Source organism: Cervus canadensis, chromosome 15 (assembly GCF_019320065.1).
Source record: "Cervus canadensis isolate Bull #8, Minnesota chromosome 15, ASM1932006v1, whole genome shotgun sequence".
NCBI lineage: Eukaryota > Metazoa > Chordata > Mammalia > Artiodactyla > Cervidae > Cervus > Cervus canadensis.
In genome coordinates, this window is record NC_057400.1 from 67446028 (window position 1) to 67467068 (window position 21041).

The 21041-nt window shown below is 40.4% G+C and overlaps 1 pseudogene; it reads right to left on the reverse strand.

The window, feature by feature from the left end:
- Positions 1-8283: 8283 nt before the first annotated feature.
- LOC122453678 lies at positions 8284-20387 on the reverse strand (annotated as a pseudogene).
- Positions 20388-21041: the final 654 nt, after the last annotated feature.

A 21041-nucleotide genomic window follows, 5' to 3' on the forward strand; every position in this document is an offset into this window, starting at 1 on the left:
GAGCCAGAAGAGATACTCTGAGGTTTCTACATCTTCATCCCCCTTCCACCTCCTGGAAGGAGGAGCTCCTGCTCACATCCTCCCCTTGGCAGCAGAGCTGAAGCTGAGGACCCACCACGAAAGGCAGCTTTCTGTCCTGGCAAAACAGTCTCTCTGAGAGGACCGGCTGCGACTGGGGGAGGAGGCTCCCTGGGCCTGAAGGGACACACACCCACCTCCCTCTCAACCTCTGGAACACCCCACTCCCATCCAGGGGCATGACTCCTAGAACTTCAGCAGGTAAGTCACCAAAGCGCCTTCACCTCCAGGACCTCTGACCTCGGGTTCCTGTGTCCCCTCCAATCTGTCACAGTGTGCCCTTGGAGAGTAGGGTCTTCCACCCCTTCCCCCAAGTCCCGGCTGGGCTTCAGCCCCTCCACCCTTTCACTTCCCATTCACTGTAAGCTTCTACTTACGCCCTGCCCCATACTCAAGTTTCTCCCTGAATAAAGTTCCTAGCCATGCGTGTGTGTGTGTTTTTGTGTTTGCTTGATGCTGGGAAAGACTGAGGGCTGGAGGAGAAGGGGACGACAGAGGATGAGATGGTTGGAAGGCATCACCAACTCAGTGGACACGAGTTTGAGTAAACTCCGGGAGCTGGTGATGGACAGGGAGGCCTGGCATGCTGCAGTCCATGGGGTCACAAACAGTTGGACACGACTGAGTGACTGAACTGAACTGAAGTCACTTCAGTCATGTCCAACTCTTGCAATCCCATGGACGGTAGCCCTCCAGGCTCCTCTGTCCATGGAATTCTCCAGGCAAGAATACTGGAGTGGGTTGTCACGCCCTCCTTCAGGGGATCTTCCCAACCCAGGGACCGAATCCACATCTCTTATATCTCCTACATTGGCAGGAGGGTTGTTTACCACTAGCGCACCACCTGGGAAGCATTTTTTTTTTTTAATGTTAGCAATATTTATTTATTTATTTATTTTATTAGTTGGAGGCTAATTACTTCACAACATTTCAGTGGGTTTTGTCATACATTGATATGAATCAGCCATAGAGTTACACGTATTCCCCATCCCGATCCCCCCTCCCACCTCCCTCTCCACCCGATTCCTCTGGGTCTTCCCAGTGCACCAGGTCCGAGCACTTGTCTCATGCATCCCACCTGGGCTGGTGATCTGTTTCACCATAGATAATATACATGCTGTTCTTTCGAAACATCCCACCCTCACCTTCTCCCACAGAATTCAAAAGTCTGTTCTGTATTTCTGTGTCTTTTTCTGTTTTGCATATAGGGTTATCGTTACCATCTTTCTAAATTCCATATATATGTGTTAGTATGCTGTAATGTTCTTTATCTTTCTGGCTTACTTCACTCTGTATAATGGGCTCCAGTTTCATCCATCTCATTGGAACTGATTCAAATGAATTATTTTTAACGGCTGAGTAATATTCCATGGTGTATATGTACCACAGCTTCCTTATCCATTCATCTGCTGATGGGCATCTAGGTTGCTTCCATGTCCTGGCTATTATAAACAGTGCTGCGATGAACATTAGGAAGCATGTTTTAAAAGGAGGAATGAAGAGACATCTACAGTCCAGGGGGTATCTTTACCATCAGTGAGCTGGGTTAGAAACTCAGCAGATCAGTTTATAACTATGACAAAACCATTGAGGTTTTCAATATTTATCTTTATCAATTTTATCCTGAATATGAACATGAGGCATTCTGGATCAGTGTTCATATAAGAAATACACTGCCCCCTCCCCCTAGGGTATTGCAGTGGTCAAGTGTCTCACACAAGTAGCTGGTCACTCTGTAAGGGAGTGAAGACGAACAGCGGTTTTTCTCTTTTGCTTATAAAAAAAAGGGAAGTACCTGTCCCCCTCCCTTCCTGAAATAGTCTCCTTTAGAAATATGTCTGAGTCCTTGCTCCTTATGTGACTAAAGTAACTCCAGAAGCCATATAACCCCATTTATGAGCTAGAGACGTCTCCAAGGTCTGGACTGCAAACCAGAGGAGATAGCGCTGCTACTGGTCATCCCAGCACCCTAGGGCTCAACCTAGGGACCTAGTCTGTGTTGTAACAATTCAGCTCTCTCGGGGACATAAGAGAAATTGTATTATCACTTCAGATCAAATCAATTACCCAGACAAGTGGATCCAGATCTAATTCTCATGGTCTGTGAAGAGCACCGGGAGGCTTGAACTTTTCTGCAGGGCACCACGAAAGCCAGGGAACCTTTATCTCCCTGTAAACACCCACCATGTTCTAACCCAAGGAGTGCCTAGAAATTTCTGATGTTCAAAAAATTAATTTCATTCAATAAACTTTTGAATTTATACTTTGTGAAAAGGTAAGATGTAGTTCCTAATTTGCAATGTTGCATGCGGTCAAGTTATTACAGGCCAATGGGACTGGAAACTACTGCTGACATAGTTTCAGAGCAGATCCATCAATATCACAAACAGGCAGGCTAACTGTCAAATAGCAAGGAAAGATTCTAACCAGATATTTTACCTCGGATCAACCACATGAAAATTGCTGCCTCACTGTCACTGCACACAGAGGCCCTGAAGACCTGTACTATTAATAGAAACTTATCCAGCCGGACCCTCTGCAGTTCACAAAGTGCAACGCCCATAGAACAGCTCATTCATCTCCATAAAAATCAGTCAGAAGAGTGATTAGTATAGCCCAGAAGTAGTGAAGTTTCTTGCCCAAAGTGATGAATAAAAAATGGAAATCAAATTCTGATTCAGATCTTTGATTACAAAACCTGAATCCTTTTCACAAAGTGAATTCTATTTAATTCTATGTAAGTAATTAATAATGTTTAAAATATTATAATGTTAATTAATGCAATAGTTACAGTATATCTCATCCAAGTTCTGATGACATGAAAATGTTAAAAATTCTTAAACTAGACCAGTTTAAGAAATTGTGGAAGAATTTGCTGAAGTCCTACTTGTTACCATATGGCATAAGTCAAATACTGGAAAGTGCAGCAGAAAGTGGGATAGTAGAGTACATGGTAATCTAAGATGACATCACTTTATTTTTAATTCCTCTCCCGACAATTCCTGGCAACCACCTATCTTTTTACTGTCTACATAATTTTGTGTCATAGTTGGAATCACATTATACAGCCTTTTCTGATTATCTTCTTCCACTTAGTAATATACATTTAAGTTTCCTCTGTGTAATAGCTTCATAGCTCATTCCTTTATAGCACTGAATAATATGCTATTGTCTTACTATAACACAGGTTATTTACCATCCACCTTCTAAAGGCATCTTGGTTGCTTCCAGATCTGGCAATTATGAGTAAGGCTACTGTAAACATCTATCTGCAGGTTTTCGTGTGAGTTTTCAGTTCTTGTGGGTAAATACCAAGGAGTGTGTTTGCTGGATTATATTGTAAAAGAATGTTTGGTTTTATAAGAAACTATCAAACTGACTTCCAAAGTAGTTTTGCATTCCCACCAGTAAGTTCCACATCCTAGGCAACACTTAAAGTTGTCAGTATTCTGGATTTTGGCTGTTATAACAGGAGTGCAGAGGTATCACACTGTTGTTTCAATTGGCATTTCCCTGATGTCTTATGGTGTGAAGCATCTTTTCACATGCATATTCGCCATCTGTATTTCTTCTTTGTGAGGTGTCTAATAAGGTCTTTCACTCATTTTTCAATCAAACTATTTTCTTACTGTTGAGTTTTAGGAATTCTTTTAAAATTTGAATAACAGTACTTTATGATGCTGAAAAGGAGTGGTCAGATATAAGCCTTACCTTATATCTAATCTTAGTGAGAAAGCATCAATTTTCTCAGCATTAAGTATGCTGTTAGCTGTATTTTTTGTTTGTTTGTTTGATTGGTTGTTTTTGTAGATATTCTTTATCAAGTTGGGGAAGGTCCCCCTACTCATAGTTTACTGAGTGTTTTTATCATGAATGAGTATTGGATTTTGTCAAAAGCTTTTCCATCTATTGATATGATCATTAGATTTTTCTGTTTTAGTGACAGAGTAATATTAGTCAATATTTAAATGTTGAACCAGTCTTGCATATGTTGGACAAATTCCACTTGGTGGTGGTGTATAGTACATTTAATAGTTGGTCCTCCATATCCATGGGTTTCATATCTACAGATTCAAACAACCCTGGCATCAAAAATGTTAGAAAAAAATACAGAAAGTTCCAAAAAGCAAAACTTGAATCTTCGGGGCATCAGTAACTCTTTTTTTTTTTTTTTTTAACTTGGTACCCGGCTGCCAGCTCCTTTTTTTCTTTTGTAGTTTTTTTTTTTTTCATTTATATATATTAGTTGGAGGCTAATTACTTTACAATATTGTAGTGGTTTTTGCCATACATTGATATGAATCAGCCATGGATTTACATGTGTTCCCCATCCTGATCCCCCTTTCCATCTCCCTCCCCATCCCATCCCTCTGGGTCTTCCCAGTGCACCAGCCCTGAGCACTTGTCTCATGCATCAAACCTGGACTGGCGATCTGTTTCGCAATTGATAATATACATGTTTCAATGCTATTCTCTCAGATCATCCCACCCTCGCCTTCTCCCACAGAGTCCAAAAGTCTGTTCTATACATCTGTGTCTCTTTTTCTGTCTCAGCAACTCTTTACTTAGCATTTGCACTGTATTTACAACTATTTACATGGCATTTACATTGTATTAGGTATTATAAGTAATCTAGAGATGATTTAAAATATACAAAAAGATACATGTAGGTTATCTGCAGATGCTACAGAATTTTATACAAGGGACTTGAAGATCCACAGATTTTGGTATCTGCAGTGGGTCCTAGAACAAACCCCTGGTGGATATTATAGCACAACTGTATGTTATTGAATTTGATTTGCTCATTTCTTTCTTTCTTTTTTTTTTTTTTTTAGGATTTGTACATCCATGTTCATGACAGACATCAGTCCATAGATTTCTTTTCCTATAATGTCTTGTCTGATGTGGTATTGGGGTAATGCTGACCTCATAGAATGAGTTAGGCAGTATTTCCTCGTATTCCCACTATTTCTCTGAGAGAAATGATAAGCAACTTGTATAATTTCTTCCTTAAATGTTTGGTGGAATTCACCAGTTGGCTCATTTGAGCTTGGTGCTTTCCATTTGAGAATGTTATTAATTATTGATTCACTTTCTTTAATAGATATAGGTCTGTTAAGATTTTGTATTTCTTGTGTGAGTTTTAGCAGAATTATGTCTGTCAAAAAATTGGTCCACTTCATCTGGGTTATCAAATTTAAGGGCATAGAGTTGTATGCTGCTGCTGCTGCTAAGTCACTTCAGTAGTGTCTGACTGTGCGACCCCATAGATGGCAGCCCACCAGACTCCCCCATCCATGAGATTTTCCACTGGAGTAGGTTGCCATTTCCTTCTCCAATGCATGAAAGTGAAAGTGAAGTCGCTCAGTCTTGTCCAACTCTTAGTGACCCCATGGACTGCAGCCCACCAGGCTCCTCCGTCCATGGGATTTTCCAGGCAAGAGTACTGGAGTGGGGTGCCATATAGAGTTGTATAGTATTCCTTGATTATCCCTTTAAGGATCATGGGATGTATAGTGATGTCTCTTCTTTCATTTCTGATGTTAGTAATTTGTGTGCTCTTTTTTTTAACCTGGCTAGACGCTTATCAATTTTATTCATGTTTTCAAAGAAACAGCTTTTGGTTTTACTGATTTTCTCTGTTTATCTCCTATTTTTAATTTCATTTATTTTTGCTCTGTTTTTGGATCTTTTGGAGCTATAATTGACATCCAGCACTGTATAAATTTAAGGTATACTGCATAATGATTCCACTTACGTACATCATGAAATGATTATCACAATAGGTTTAGTAAATATCCATCATCTCATACAGATAGAAAAGACTAAAGAAATTGAAAAGGTTTTATCCTTGTGATGGAACTCTTAAAATTTACTCATAACAATTTTCATATACAACATAGAGCAGTACTAACTTTATTTATTATGTTATACATTATATCCTTTGTCCCTATTTATCTTACAACTAGGAGTTTATACCTTTTAACTATCTTCATCTGATTCCCTCTCCCCCTTCCCCTGCAACCATAAATCTGATCTTCTTTTGATGAGTTTGTTCATAATTTTTAAAATTTTAATATAATTGAGGTATAGTTGATTTGTTTTGAATACTAACTAAACAATACTATGTTAGTTCCTGGTGTACAACATGGTAATTCAGTATTTTTATACATTTCAAAATGATCGCCACAATAAGTCTAGTTACCATCTGTCACACGAAGGTGTGACATTATTATTGACTGTATTCCCCACAGTGTACATTTCATACCTAAGACTCATTTATCTGGTAGCTGGAAGTTTGTGCCTCTTAATCTCTCTCACCTATTTCTCTCATTTCCCCACTCCTTTTCCCTTCAGCAACCACCTATTTGTCTCTGTATGTATGATTCTTTCAGTTTTGCCATGTTTGTGTTTTAGATTCCACATATAAGTGAAATCATTCAGTATTTGTCTTCATCTGTCTGACTTATTTCACTTAGTATAATACCCCTTGGGGTCCATCCATTTTGTTACAAATGGTAAGATTGCATTCTTTTTTTTATGGCTGAGTAATATTTTATATATATATATGCTATTAACTGGTACTTAGGTTGCTTCCATATCTTATTGTAAATAATGCTGCAATGAACAGAGGGGTGCATATGTCTTTCCAAATTAGTGTTTTTGTTTTCTTCAGATAAATATCAAGAAGTGGAATTGCTAGATCATATGGTAGTTGTATTTTTAATATTTTGAGAAACCTCCAGTTTTCCATAGTAACTTCTTTTAATTTCACTGATGCCTGCTCTAATTTTTATTATTTCTTTTCTTCTGCTTACTGATTTAATTCATTCTTCTTTTTCTGGCTTTCTCAGGTAGAAACTTAGATTATTGATTATAGAAATTTCTTCTTTTCTAATATGTGCTTTCACTGTATCTCACATAAGTTGCATTTTAATTTTTATTCAGTTGAAAGTGTTTTTTAAAATCTTGTGAGTTATCTTCTTTGACTAATGTGTTATTTAGAAGTGCTGCCTAATCATAGCATATTTTGGAAATTTTCAATTACCATTTTTTTTTCTTGATTTCTAGTAGATTCCACCATAATCAAACAGCAGACATTTCATTATTTCTATTCTCTTAAATTTGTTAAGTTGTATTTCAGAATGTGGTCTTGGTGAATGTTCCCTGTGAGATTGAGAAGAATGCATATTTTACGGGTTTTTTGTTTGTTTGTTTGTTTTTTGTTTTTTGTGGGGTTTTTTTGTTGTTTGTTTGTTTTGGCTGTGCTGGGTCTTAATTGTCACATTCAGGATCTTTAGTTGTGGCATGTGGGATCTAGCTCCTTGACCAGGCCCAGGATCCCTGCATTGGGAGCACAGTCTTACCGCTGAACCATCAGGGAAGTTCTTGTACATTTTACTATTGTTGTATGAAGTGGTCTGTAGATGTTATTACATCCAGTTGATTGGTGGTTCAACTATGGTTCAACTGATTGAGGTCAACTCTGTCCTTACTGCTTTTTTGCCTTTTGGATCTGTCCGTTCTGACAGAGGGACACTGAAATCTCCAATTACAATAATGGATTCATCTACTTCTCCTTGTAACTCCCTTAGCTTAAGCTGTACATGTTCTAATGCTGCATCACTTTTTTTAAGCAAAGATATCCTGTATAATTTTTAAAATTATATGAATACTTTAATGCAAATGCTTAGCACTTAAAATTATCGAAGCTTAAGTAAAAAAACTTCATTAAATAATGATGATTAACTCCAATAATTAGTTCATTTCTGCTATATAATGCCGATCTTATGCGATACAATAACTGCATTGTCACTGTTCATTTTTTCCACTGCTCTTCTGAATTCTAAAGGGCAGAGGAGGGAGTAATCAGAGAGATACAAAGCAAAACACAGTCCAAATATAGTGCTCCCGAGCTGGTAAGTTCTGTTTTTACAGCTTAGTAAAAGCTTTATACTAAGTACTTAGTGTACTTAGTAAAAACTTTGTCACAGTTTAAGAATGCATGATCTTTAAATAGAAATTACATATATACATTTAGTGTCTATAAACACTAGAAATATGTTAGAAAGGGTGGGTCAATGTATTCCTCAAAAGTTGGGTAGGTTTTAAAAAGGATGAAGTAACACGACTTTCAAGGTCCAGGGGAATCCTGCCTGAAGGGTTTATCTTCACTGTGCAGGAGTTAAGGCATCTCTGGGACCCTTAGGGTTTGTCCAAACTGGATTTTCTGGTCTTCAGTATAGCAAGTGCATCTTTCACTCTGTGGTAAATGACATTCTTCACTTTAATTTATCTTCATGATTAGTATAAGTCTGTGACAGATACCAGAATTCCTGAGTTAGCCGGAAGCATTAACATGCTCTGGAGAAACAAAATCTTCAAACACTTTGATGTGACTACGTAACTTATGAACCTTACATGGAATTCCAGTTGGGATAAATGCCACATCTCTAGAAACTGTATAAACTGTATAATAGCCCAGCCTTGAATTCCATATTCTTTATGAAGATATTTTCTTAGTGATCAATCTAAATACCAGCTCTAATCACTGATAGGATCATGGCTGCAGGGTTTTCTTGAACATTCTCTTTTGATGCCTTTTTAAAGAATCTTCATATCTTCTTCGTGTCTTCATTAACATACATTGGCCAGAAGGCTCCTGGCTTCTCTTCCAATAAATTGCTTTATTGTGAGTTCTTGAGAATTTCCATCTTGCACAACTCTAAGGACTTCCTGTTCACACTGTCCTTTGAGAATTCCCACATAGACCTCAGAACATTAGCTGTATCTGATGTCTCAGTAAAGACATTGCTCCACATTTTTAATCTTCTGGAGTAATTAATCCATAAGCATTATGGACCCCATTATGGGACCTCAGTCTGACCAAATAAAGTAGTTAGGCAGCCTAGAGACAAAATTCAATTGTCATCTCACCCTGTGTATTCAAGTAATGGGATGCTGGCTTTGATTTGATCATCAAACCTGGAGGACATGGTATCTCTGAACTCCCCCGATAGCCAGTCCTTAAGTATCAACATCATTAATTCTTTTTCATTTTCTAAGAGATTTGGAAAAGCTTCAAATCCATTCCAGAAGTATCCTACTGTGGCTTCTGTGACGATTTCATTGTTCCTTGGTACAGACTGAATGTTTGTGTTCTCCCAAAATTTGTATGTTGAAACCTAATCCCCAAGTGTGATGGTATTTGGAGGTGGGGCCTTAGGTTTGAAGGCAGAGTCCTTCAATGGGATTAGTGTCCTTATAAAAGAGACCCCAGAGAGTTCTACAACCCTCTTCCATCACATGAGGACACATGAAGACAGCCACCTATGAACCAGGAGGTGGCCCTCACCAGATACCAAATCTACTGGTGCCTTGACCTTGAACTGCCCACCTTCCAGAACTGTGAGAAATAAATGTTTGTTTTTTTTTAAGCTACCCCGTCTATGGTATTTTGTTATAGCAACTCGAACAGTCCTACAATTTAGTAGATCTACTTCCTGGTCACCAAACTTTTTGCTGAAGGACTCAGGTTTCCAAAATTCAGTGTCCAATTTATGATGGCTCGTTGCCCTTGTTTCTAGTACTCTCTGAACACAGTCCAGATGCTCTTAATATCGGGATCTTGCAAGTACTGGAAGCAATTACCCCCGCAGTCAGTAGTAAAGAGCACAGAATGCCAGGTATGTCATGTGTCCTCGAAGTTCTTACATGAATCAGAGAAAGGCATTTTCTACCAAAGAAGGAAAAATGTCATCAAGGATTTTTACTGTGCTCCTAAGTTCATTATCTGTCTTTTCCCCTCCCTGTGGACATGCCAGGTGGTTGGATCTGACAGCAGTTTAAGGGGAAGCGCTAACTGGACAGGCTGATTTCATGCTGCTAGCTGGCTGGGAGGCTGCGCCCCTCCTCGCAGATGCTCATTCCAACACTGAGAGATTCTGAAGGAGCAAAACACCAAGAATTTTTTTTTTTCCCCTGACTAAGGCACTCTGTTTTATGTCTTCCTTTGAGACCGGCTTTGTAAAGAGTTCAAACTGCCTGTATGAACAAGGACAATTTGCCTTACTACTCTTACAAAATGAACAGACTTCAACATCATAGAGAGTTTTTCGAAGAGTGATCTGTGTAAGCATCAAGTTCCCTGGTTCATGTATTTAACTCTTCAAGCATCTCAACCAAGAAAAAGTCTTGTAGGTAATACCCCATTGGCAGTCTTCCCCCTTCATCCAGTAGCAATTCACACAAACGCCAAATTCACACTGAGGATACACTCAGTGCAAACTGAAGACGGTGGAATCACACACATCACACGTTTCCTGAACACCTTGGACAGCTCACTCCTAGCAACCCGCCAAGAGACCCTCTTAATATATGCTTGCACTGTGGGCATGGCTTCCTTTTCAGAAACTGCCATTTGATACAGCTGTCTCCAACACTGGCCAGGATGTACTTTTCTATACCCACATCAGTCCCTAACATTTTTGGTTACAGGTACCCATAAGCTAATTACTTCATTGTTATTAGAAACATTTTGACAAAGGCAAGGTTCTAATAACCTAGTAAATAAGAAAGTTTTCTAGAATCTGTGTGAAGAGACTTGTAATCATACAGCTCCCTTTTCTCTTCCATCACTCACCTCAGAGAAACACTGCCTAGGATGACTAAACTGACATTATTTTAAGTGTACTAGACCAGGAGTGCCTTGGGAAGCAGAAAATCTAACTAAAGAATGTAGAGATTGGCGGTCATTGATGTTGGTCAACCACTAAGCCATGTCATCAAGAGCCTAGGCTTTATTGCTCCATCATCCTTAGCTGTGTGGCTTCCCAGGTGGTGCAGGGGTAAAGAAACCACCTGCCAATGCAGGAGACACCAGGAATGTGGGTTTGATCCCTTGGTCAGAAAGATGTCCTGGAGGAGGACATGGTAACCCACTCCCGTAGTCTTGCCTGGAGACAAGGCCCATGGACAGAGGGGCTTGGCAGGTTACAGTTCATGGGGTCGCAAAGAGTTGGACACAACTGAACATGCATGCACAACCCTGATCCTTAGCTGTTAGCATTACATCTTTGTGTCTTTCAATTTATGGTCTCAAGATGCCTACTGAATTTTTAAGCAAAGAAGAAGAGGGAAAGACCACTTCCAGTCCCTACCATGCCTTTTATCAACAAAGAAAAAGCTTTTCCAGAAGTCCCCAGTAAACATCTTTGCAAATTTCTTTGGCCAGTCTGGGTCATTTGGACACTCCTACCTCCAAGAGAATCTGGAAATCAACTGTATTGAAAAGAATAACAGAATGAGCTTAGATCAATTATGATTCATCCTCTGGAGCTGGGCAGACTGTTGCCTGTATTAGTTGGCTATTGCTGTGATAATGCTTGATAACAAGCAACCCCAAATTCCCAGTGGTTTGCAAGAACAAGCATTTTGTTTCTTAACTATGAGCAAGTAGGTCATTTGTGTGGAGTAGGAAATGGCAACCCACTCCAGGATTCCTGCCTGGGAAATCCTTTGGACAGAGGAGCCTAGTGGGCTATAATCCATGAGGTCACAAAGAGTCAGACACGACTAAGTGACTAACACACACAGGTCATTTGTGACTCTGCTGGTTTGAGTGGGATCAACTGGACTTGAATGTAGGCTGTATATGTTTTCATGGCCACTCCATATATCTTCTTATTCTGGCACTACTGGCCACATAGCATATTCTTCTCATGGCAAATGACAAGTGCACAAGAAGCCAGGTAAAAATCATACCAACACACTTAGAGGATCCGCTCACATCCTGTCCAGTAACATTACATTTGCCAGACAAATCACCTGGCCAAGTCCAATACAAACTAGGCAAGAATATATGCTCTGATATCCCAGTGGAAAGGGCTACAAAGTCATGTGCCAAAAGGTGTGTTAATAGATGTATAATTCTGTTATAGAGAATGAAGGATTGGGAACAAAAATTCAGTCTGTCCCCTAATTCCACCAACCTGGGGAATGAGAGAGAAAGGAATGGCTCTTGGGTAGGCATCGTACAGAGTCTTCCCACCAGAGTAGTCAAAAGAAGCCTTAGAAACTTATTGTTCTGATTTAGAGAGGGAAGAGGGGAAAGTAAGGAAACAGTAAAGTTACAAACTGCTTTCCTGGGCAGGGGTTTCCAGCTATGACATTGATGGATAGTTGAATAGACTGACATAGACTGTTTAACAACTCAAACTCTCGGTTTCACAGCCTGACTGCCTGTGGTGCCAGGTATGACACTAAGTATTTTGAATGCATTAACTCACTTTATCTTCACAACAAATTTATGAAGCTTTTTCACTTTACAGTTAAGTGGTCAAGGGACTTAGGCAGCTGCGCACACATGGCAAAACTACCACTGAAGCCCAAATCCCTCTGATTTCATTCACTCAGGCAGCTATTATTTACCAGGTGTTGACTGAGGATGCAGGCCAATAACACAGTCCCTGACCTCCAGGACTTCAGATCTCAGTCTCAAAGTTTCCCAGCCCACTGGACTTTACATGTCAACTTAAAAAAATGAGTCCAACTGGAAGAATCAACCTGCCTGACCTCAGGCTCTACTACAAAGCCACAGTCATCAAGACAGTATGGTACTGGCAAAAAGACAGAAATAGAGATCAATGGAACAAAATAGAAAGCCCAGAGATAAATCCACGTACCTACGGACACCTTATCTTTGACAAAGGAGGCAAGGATATACAATGGAAAAAAGACAATCTCTTTAACAAGTGGTGCTGGGAAAACTGGTCAACCACTTGTAAAAGAATGAAACTAGAACACTTTCTAACACCATACACAAAAATAAACTCAAAATGGATTAAAGATCTAAATGTAAGACCAGAAACTATAAAACTCCTAGAGGAGAACATAGGCAAAACACTCTCTGACATAAATCACAGCAAGATCCTCTATGACCCACCTCCCAGAATATTGGAAATAAAAGCAAAACTAAACAAATGGGACCTAATGAAACGTAAAAGCTTTTGCACTACAAAGGAAACTATAGTAAGGTGAAAAGACAGCCCTCAGATTGGGAGAAAATAATAGCAAATGAAGAAACAGACAAAGGATTAATCTCAAAAATATACAAGCAACTCTTGAAGCTCAATTCCAGAAAAATAAATGACCCAATCAAAAAATGGGCCAAAGAACTAAACAGACATTTCTCCAGAGAAGACATACAGATGGCTAACAAACACATGAAAAGGTGCTCAACATCACTCATTATCAGAGAAACGCAAATCAAAACCACAATGAATTACCATTACACGCCAGTCAGGATGGCTGCTATCCAAAAGTCTACAAGCAATAAATGCTGGAGAGGGTGTGGAGAAAAGGGAACCCTCTTACACTGTTGGTGGGAATGCAAACTATTACAGCCACTATGGAGAACAGTGTGGAGATTCCTTAAAAAACTGGAAATAGAACTGCCATATGACCCAGCAATCCCACTTCTGGGCATACACACCGAGGAAACCAGATCTGAAAGAGACACGTGCACCCAAATGTTCATCACAGCACTGTTTATAATAGCCAGGACATGGAAGCAACCTAGATGCCCATCAGCAGACGAATGGATAAGGAAGCTATGGTACATATACACCATGGAATATTACTCAGCCATTAAAAAGAATTCATTTGAATCAGTTCTAATGAGATGGATGAAACTGGAGCCCATTATACAGAGTGAAGTAAGCCAGAAAGATAAAGACCAATACAGTATACTAACGCATATATAGGGAATTTAAAAAGATGGTATATGCAAAACCCTATATGCAAAACAGAAAAAGAGACACAGATGTACAGAACAGACTTTGGGACTCTGTGGGAGAAGGCGCAGGTGGGATGTTCAGAGAGAACAGCATTGAAACAAGTATACTATCAAGGGTGAAACAGATCACCAGCCCAGGTTGGATGCATGAGACAAGTACTCAGGGCTGGTGCACTAGGAAGACCCAGAGGGATGGGATGGAGGCGGGAGGAGGAAGGGGGGATCAGGAAGGGGAACACATGTAAATCCATGGCTGATTCATGTCAATGTATGGCAAAAACCACTACAATATTGTAAAGTAATTCGCCTCCAACTAATAAAAATAAATGGGGAAAAAAATGAGTCTAAGACAAATGTGTTTTATTTTTTAAATCAATATACTTTATGCCAGTTAAACTTCTAAAGGCTTATCATTTTATATTCCAATAAACCATCATGCCTACTCTTTGAGATAAGTACTATTATTCCACAATTTAAGTATGAATAAACTGAGATCCTGAGAGGTTACCTTTGTTACCTTTGTGAGAGGGAGTGTTCTCACATCATGTATGGATGTGAGAGTTGGACCGTAAAGAAAGTTGAGCGCTGAAGAATTGATGCTTTTGAACTGTGGTGTTGGAGAAGACTCTTGAGAGTCCCTTGGACTGCAAAATCCAACCAGTCATTCCTAAAGGAAATAAGTCCTAAATATTCATTGGAAGGACTGATACTGAAGCTGAAACTCATCTGATGCGAAGAAATGACTCGTTGGAAAAGACCCTGAAGCTGGGAGAGGTCTGAAGGCAGGAGGAGAAGGGGACGACAGAGGATGAAATGGTTGGATGGCATCACTGACTCGATGGACATGAATTTGAGCAAGCTCCAGGAGTTGGTGATGGACAGGGAAGCCTGGTGTGCTGCAGTCCATGGGATCTTAAAAGAGTTGGACATGACTGAGAGACTGAACTGAACTGAGAAACGGATGGAGCAGGATTAGAAACCAAGTCAGTTGACTCCACAACTCACCTTTTCACCACACCTGCCATGCGCAGTCCATGATCAATAGAATACAGGTTTCTGCAAGTAAAGTAATAAATCAATACAGCTTTTCCTGATGCATTTTCTCATTAAAAGATACTAGTTATAAACTTATTGCATAAAGGCCTGTTAACTACTTTATGTTAAAAAGGGTTCCTCACACTTAACACAGGCTTTCCAGGTGGTACTCAGTTCAGTTCAGTCCAGTCGCTCAGCCGTGTCCAATTCTTTGCGACCCCATGAACCGCAGCACACCAGGCCTCCCTGTCCATCACCAAATCCCGGAGTCCACCCAAACCCATGTCCATTGAGTCGGTGATGCCACACAACCATCTCATCCTCTGTTGTCCCCTTCTCCTCCTTCCTTCAATCTTTTCCAGCATCAGGGTCTTTTCAAATGAGTCAGCGTTTGCATCAGGTGGTCGAAGTATTGGAGTTTCAGCTTCAGCATCAGTCCTTCCAATGAACACTCAGGACTGATTTCCTTAAGGACTGACTGGTTGGATCTCCTTGCAGTCCAAGGGACTCTCAGGAGTCTTCACCCCCACAGTTCAAAAGCATCAACTCTTCAAAAGCGCCAGGTGGCGCTACTGGTAAAGAATCCGCCTGCCATTGCAGGAGATGCAAGAGACGCAGGTTCCATCCCTGGGTTGAAAAGATCCCCTGGAGTAGGAAGTGGCAAACCTCTCCAGTATTCTTGCCTGGAGAATCCCATGGACAAAGGAGCCTGGCAGGCTACAGTCCGTGGGGTCACAAAGAGTCGGACATAACTGAGCATACTTTAAACATTTGGGGTCGTGGGTCTGGTATTTTTTAAGTGTTTCAAAATTATAAACTAAGAGGGAAGATATTAAAATATAAAATGACAGTTGTAATTTCTTTTTCCTTAAATCCAGAGACTGGATTTCATTGATTCCACTATTTTATCTGATTGATGTTCACATAATCCTTTACAACTGCTAATTAATCACACTACATTTTAGCAATAATTATTAAACTCACCTCGTATGGGGGTGCTGGAGGCACCTCTGGCGCCCTCTTGCCTGCCGGTCCCACCGAAGAGTCACAAGTGGGGCGGCAGCCGGTCACGCCGGCTCCTGGTCCCCGGCCACCGGGCGACCCAAGTGCGGGGCGACTTGTCGGCACCCGGGCGGCGCTGCTGAGGTTCCTCCTGGATGAACAACAACCAGTCCTCCTTCATCGTCCAACAAGTTGGAATAATGTGTGAGCATCTCTTAAAAGACTAAAAAGATCATATTTGGGAAGGGTATGAGCAAATCCTATACAGCTAATTAGCAGAATGGTATGACCCTTTTGTGAAATTCACACATCGTGAGATTATGCCACCAGATGGGAGGAGGCCAACAAATTAAGTGTCCTGAAGCTTTTTGCACATCTGGGTACCAGGCCATAAGAGAGATGGCTGGTATGTACTTTTTGCAGCTGGTTTGGTTTCGCATTTCACTCCAACTTTACTACATCCTGAGAACACTTAAGTGTTTCTACAGGTCCTCTTTTTGAACTTAAACTTTCTGATTGCAACAAGGATCTCATTTCTGTTCGCCCAATAAACAGCCATGCCCTACTGGGATAGATTTTCCAAACAAAACACTTGGAGGAACAACTTAGTAAAATATACCTTCAGCGGCATTTAACGAATGGAGTTTCCCCATGCACAATTCTGTAAAACGTGTGTGTGTATCTTTTACATTATTGCTTGTTTTGTTCAATTAAAAAAAAAATCCTTGGGGATTCTGGCTGTGAATGTGACACATGATAACTATGGTTAAAAGACTATGATCTTCTACAGACCATTAATGTTTTGTGACCATGTATTTAATACCTTGCCACAGTGGATTCTGTGTAGGAATTATGGTTAAATACAGGGGCTGTTTCCAGGCACAGAATGTGAGTCATAAGTTAGTATGGACATCAGATGTTCTTATAATGATACAGCAAAGTCTGTGGTCCTAGGTCTGCAAATGCATGGTGGGGAAGTAGGACAAACCAGAAATGAGCCACTGACAGCTGGATTCTCTCTAGCTGGTATTAGGAAAATACTTTGACTCCAACACTTAAACACTCACGTGGCGCCTGCGTTCACTTAGTCGCATAAAGAGCTCCCTGGACACTGAACCTCTAAAAAGAAAACACTTCCTCTGGAGTGAAAGCATCAGGATTTATTTGGGAGCTTAGCAGAGGTGAGCATAGGGTGGGCCTGATTCAGGAGGTATTGCTGCTTGGCAGAAACCACTTGACCTTTGTATCTGTTCTAAAAATAGAACTTGGATTCTTTGGTCAGATTCCCTCAAATTCTTCTAAGAGGTGTCCACATCCAACTGGCTTGAGCTTGGTTTCGGCAGCCCTTCCATAAAATTGCTTATGGATTGTTTTTCACATTGTTTCCAAGGCAGAGAAACAGAAAGCAGCCTCTGCTCAGAGGAAGTAGAAGTTAAATATACATTTATTTATTAACAATGACTTGTTCAGGACCACATTTTATAAAATGCTTTGTTTCTTTTATTATTGTTTCTAGAAAGAAAAGTTCTATTAAGACTAATAGTTTCAATATGGAATAATTTTTTAAATAGGGCTTATTTGGGGACTTCTCTGGTGGCTCAGAAGTAAAGAATCCACCTGACAATGCAGGAGTCATGGGTTCGGTCCCTGGTCCCGGAAGATCCCACATGCCAAGGAGCGGGTAAGCTCTTGAGCCACAACTATTTAGACTGTACTCAAGAGCCCTTGCTCACCAACCAGAGGAGCTGCCACCATGAGCAGCCCGCCACCACAGTTAGAGAGCAGTCCCCGCTCGCCACAGTTAGAGGACGCCTGCACACAACAGTGAAGACCCAGTGTAGCCAACAATAAATAATACAATTATTAAAAATAATAATAAAGTGAAATAGGGCTTATTTTGAAAAATTGAGTTTAACTCCAATGGGGGAAAAAAATTTAAAGGTAACCTTATTGATAAATACAGTTGCAAAATTCCTAAATAAAATATTCACAAACTACACTTGAAGGAAAGTTACAAGCTCAAAATAGCCTGGAGTTAAAACTCCCCTCCGGATCCTCCCCACCATTCTATGCAAAACAAAGAACTCTCTTTCTCGAAGAAAGAAATGGGCGTTAAGGTTGATTACACCCAGCTCCCAGCTGGTCCCAGCCTCTGGCCGATCTCCAGAATTCCTTACCCCAGCTTTTTAAGAGATGACTAACCTGAACAACCTTGGAGAAGAACAGGCCCCCTTAAGACAGTAGATCTCCACATTCATGCCTATATATACTTACTCTTTTCTTGGGTTAGGGCAGCCGCTCACCAATCTGACTGCTGCCCCTTCTCGCTCATTAAAGGTGATCTGTTCCTGTAAAGTGAAGGTCTCCTTTTTCTGAACCTCGCCTTCTCTGACTCCCTTACCCTACAACACTCATCACTGTACAAGAAAAAAACAGTACATCATAACCAACGGTGCATCTAGAAATGCAAGGATTTTCCAACACTGGAAAATCTATTTATGGAGGCGACTGAAATATAAATAATGCTTAAGTCCTTAGTAATAAAGGAGATTCCCTAAGAAAGACAAAGTAGATAAAGTGATTCCCAAGAATGTGATCAGCAACATTTAAAACGTATGCAAAGGAGATCTGAAAGGAACAGCCAGTTAAATGAGGGTGGAACTGGCAAGACGGATGTGTGGTATCCAGGCATTGGAGAGAAGAAAGTGTTTCAAGTGGTCAAGCCTTGAGACGTCAAGTAAGATGAGGACTGAGAACTATTAATTCAGCATGGTACTGGTCATTGTTTCTGGGATAATCACAATTTCTGTGGAGTGATGGGAGAGAGACCTCATTAGACTGGGTTACGGAAAAATGTGAAGTGAGAAAACGGAGCTCAGACTATAGAAAATTCTTTTAAGAAGTTAAGAGTTGAAGAGAACAGATAAATGGGGCGGTAACTTGGCTCTTTTAAGAGGAATTGGTAAAAGAAAGGTGTTATTTCTTTGTATATTGTTTTATATTTGTTGGTGTTATTTAAAGATGATAGGTACTGGACATATTTTATACCAAAGGGAAAAAAAATCAATGAATAAAAGTTTGATGATGCAGGAAGAAAAGACATAATTATGGGAGTAATGCTTTCTCCCTCTGCCAGGAACACCTTGCCAAACTCCAACTCAGGTGAAAATCAACTGTCTTCCATACTTCTGAGCTTACTAGGGGAATAGGGGGGGGAGGCGGTACTTGACTATAAGTCTCAAAAGAACACTTAACACTAGCCAACAATCCTTCCGCACTTTGCTAATATGATGACTTTGCCTCTCTCCAAAATAACTACATCACACACTCTTCTCTCTTCAAAAGCATATGTTCTTTTCTCCCCCACTAAAATAGGAGCTGTTAGGTAGACATCCTCTCATCCTCACACCGCCACATCTGACTGCTTTCATGCACCTATCTTCTTTCTTCTCTCTGTGTGGTCTGGACCCCACTTCATTATAATAGGACACCAGTTAAAGGATAACTGAAATACGCAGACTTTCTTAGAAGAAAGCCTCAGTCCAAATAAAGCTGAAAAATCACTAAAACTATACACAATAAAAATGTGACTGAAATTAATGGAAAAATTCAATCTCCTTGAAAAAGTTAGAGGCACAAACTGACCTGGGAAAATTAGATTTGGTAGTAATAATGCACCCAAATAAAGGTCCAGTGCTATGTGTCATCAGCAATAAAAATCTTTTTTAAAGATTCCACATAAGTACAGTATTTCTCTGATTTACTTCACTTAGTAAAATACCCTCAAGGCCCATCCATGTTATTGCAAATGGCTGTAATAACCTTTCATGTTCTTTAGAAAGAACCTCAGTGTCTTTACCGAGAAACAAATTTCAAGCCATTTGCATTTAAATAAAGAGCTTGGCCATAGCCCTTTCAACCTAACAACAAGTAAAAAGCTATACATACTGAAAAATCCACAATCTCCTTGGATCCATAAAAAGGGGAAGGACACACTGCAAACTTCTGCCCCCAAGATTGGAGAGACAGACAGCAAATACAGAGTTACAACTCACCAGACCAGAAACCCCCTCGGGAAACAGTTGCAGGCTAGGAAAGCTGGGCCTGTAACCGATGCACTGATGGAGGCTCAGTGTGGACCACTCTGAGAATTAAAAACTTCAGGGGACCCAGTCATAGGGAGCCCCCACAGTATGGTGAGATTTGTTTCCAGGAGCTCAAGCAGGTTCACGTAGTAGATGTTGGAGAAAAATCCTCTCCTGTTTCCAGCAGCAGGTGGGGAAAGGGGCCTATTTTGAAATATGTCAGCACGTTCGCAACTAGGCCGGCCCTCAGGTTTAACAGAGTTAACCAGATCCCGACATGCTGGAGTGTTATTAAAACCTAACTCACCTGGCTGGGGAAGGAAGCCACTCCAGTCAGCTCCAGCCTTCCTCACAGGGAGCGGAAACAGCCAGCCCCAGCCCACTCTCCCCATCCTCTCCCACCTGAGAAACACGTGATGCTCACAGTCCAGAGGTGCAACCTCACTGGAAGACTGAGAGCTAATCACAGGGCTGTAGAATCCTTCCCCTACACCATATACCTCACCACTGTATTACTAAAGGCCCAATTCAGCATTTCCTTTTACCCAGTACATCATGTCTAGTTATCAGAAGAAAAAAAATTACAAAACATACTAAAAGCAAACACCACCACGAAGACCTACATAGTATTCTAATAGAAGAATGCATTGTATTCTACTTATACAGCGTCCTATCTATGTTTAAATTTTCCACCATGCTAAAATGATAAAAACTCTTGTGTATATATAGATATTTATAATTTGATATTTATAATCAGATGATAAATTTCCTTAGGATGCATTGCTAAAAGTCATTTGCCAAATGTTTGAAAATAATAGATTATCAGCTAGTTTAGTAAACAAATACTGTACAATATTATTTATACATGGAATCTAAAAAATACAACTAGTGAATGTAATTAAAAAAAAAAAAACAGACTCATAGAGACCAAATGGGTGGTTACCAGTAAGGAGGGGGGAGGGAGGGAGCAATATGTGCATGCGTGCTTAGTCACTCAGTTGTGTCCGATTCACTGTGACCCCATGGACTGTAGCCCACCAGGCTCC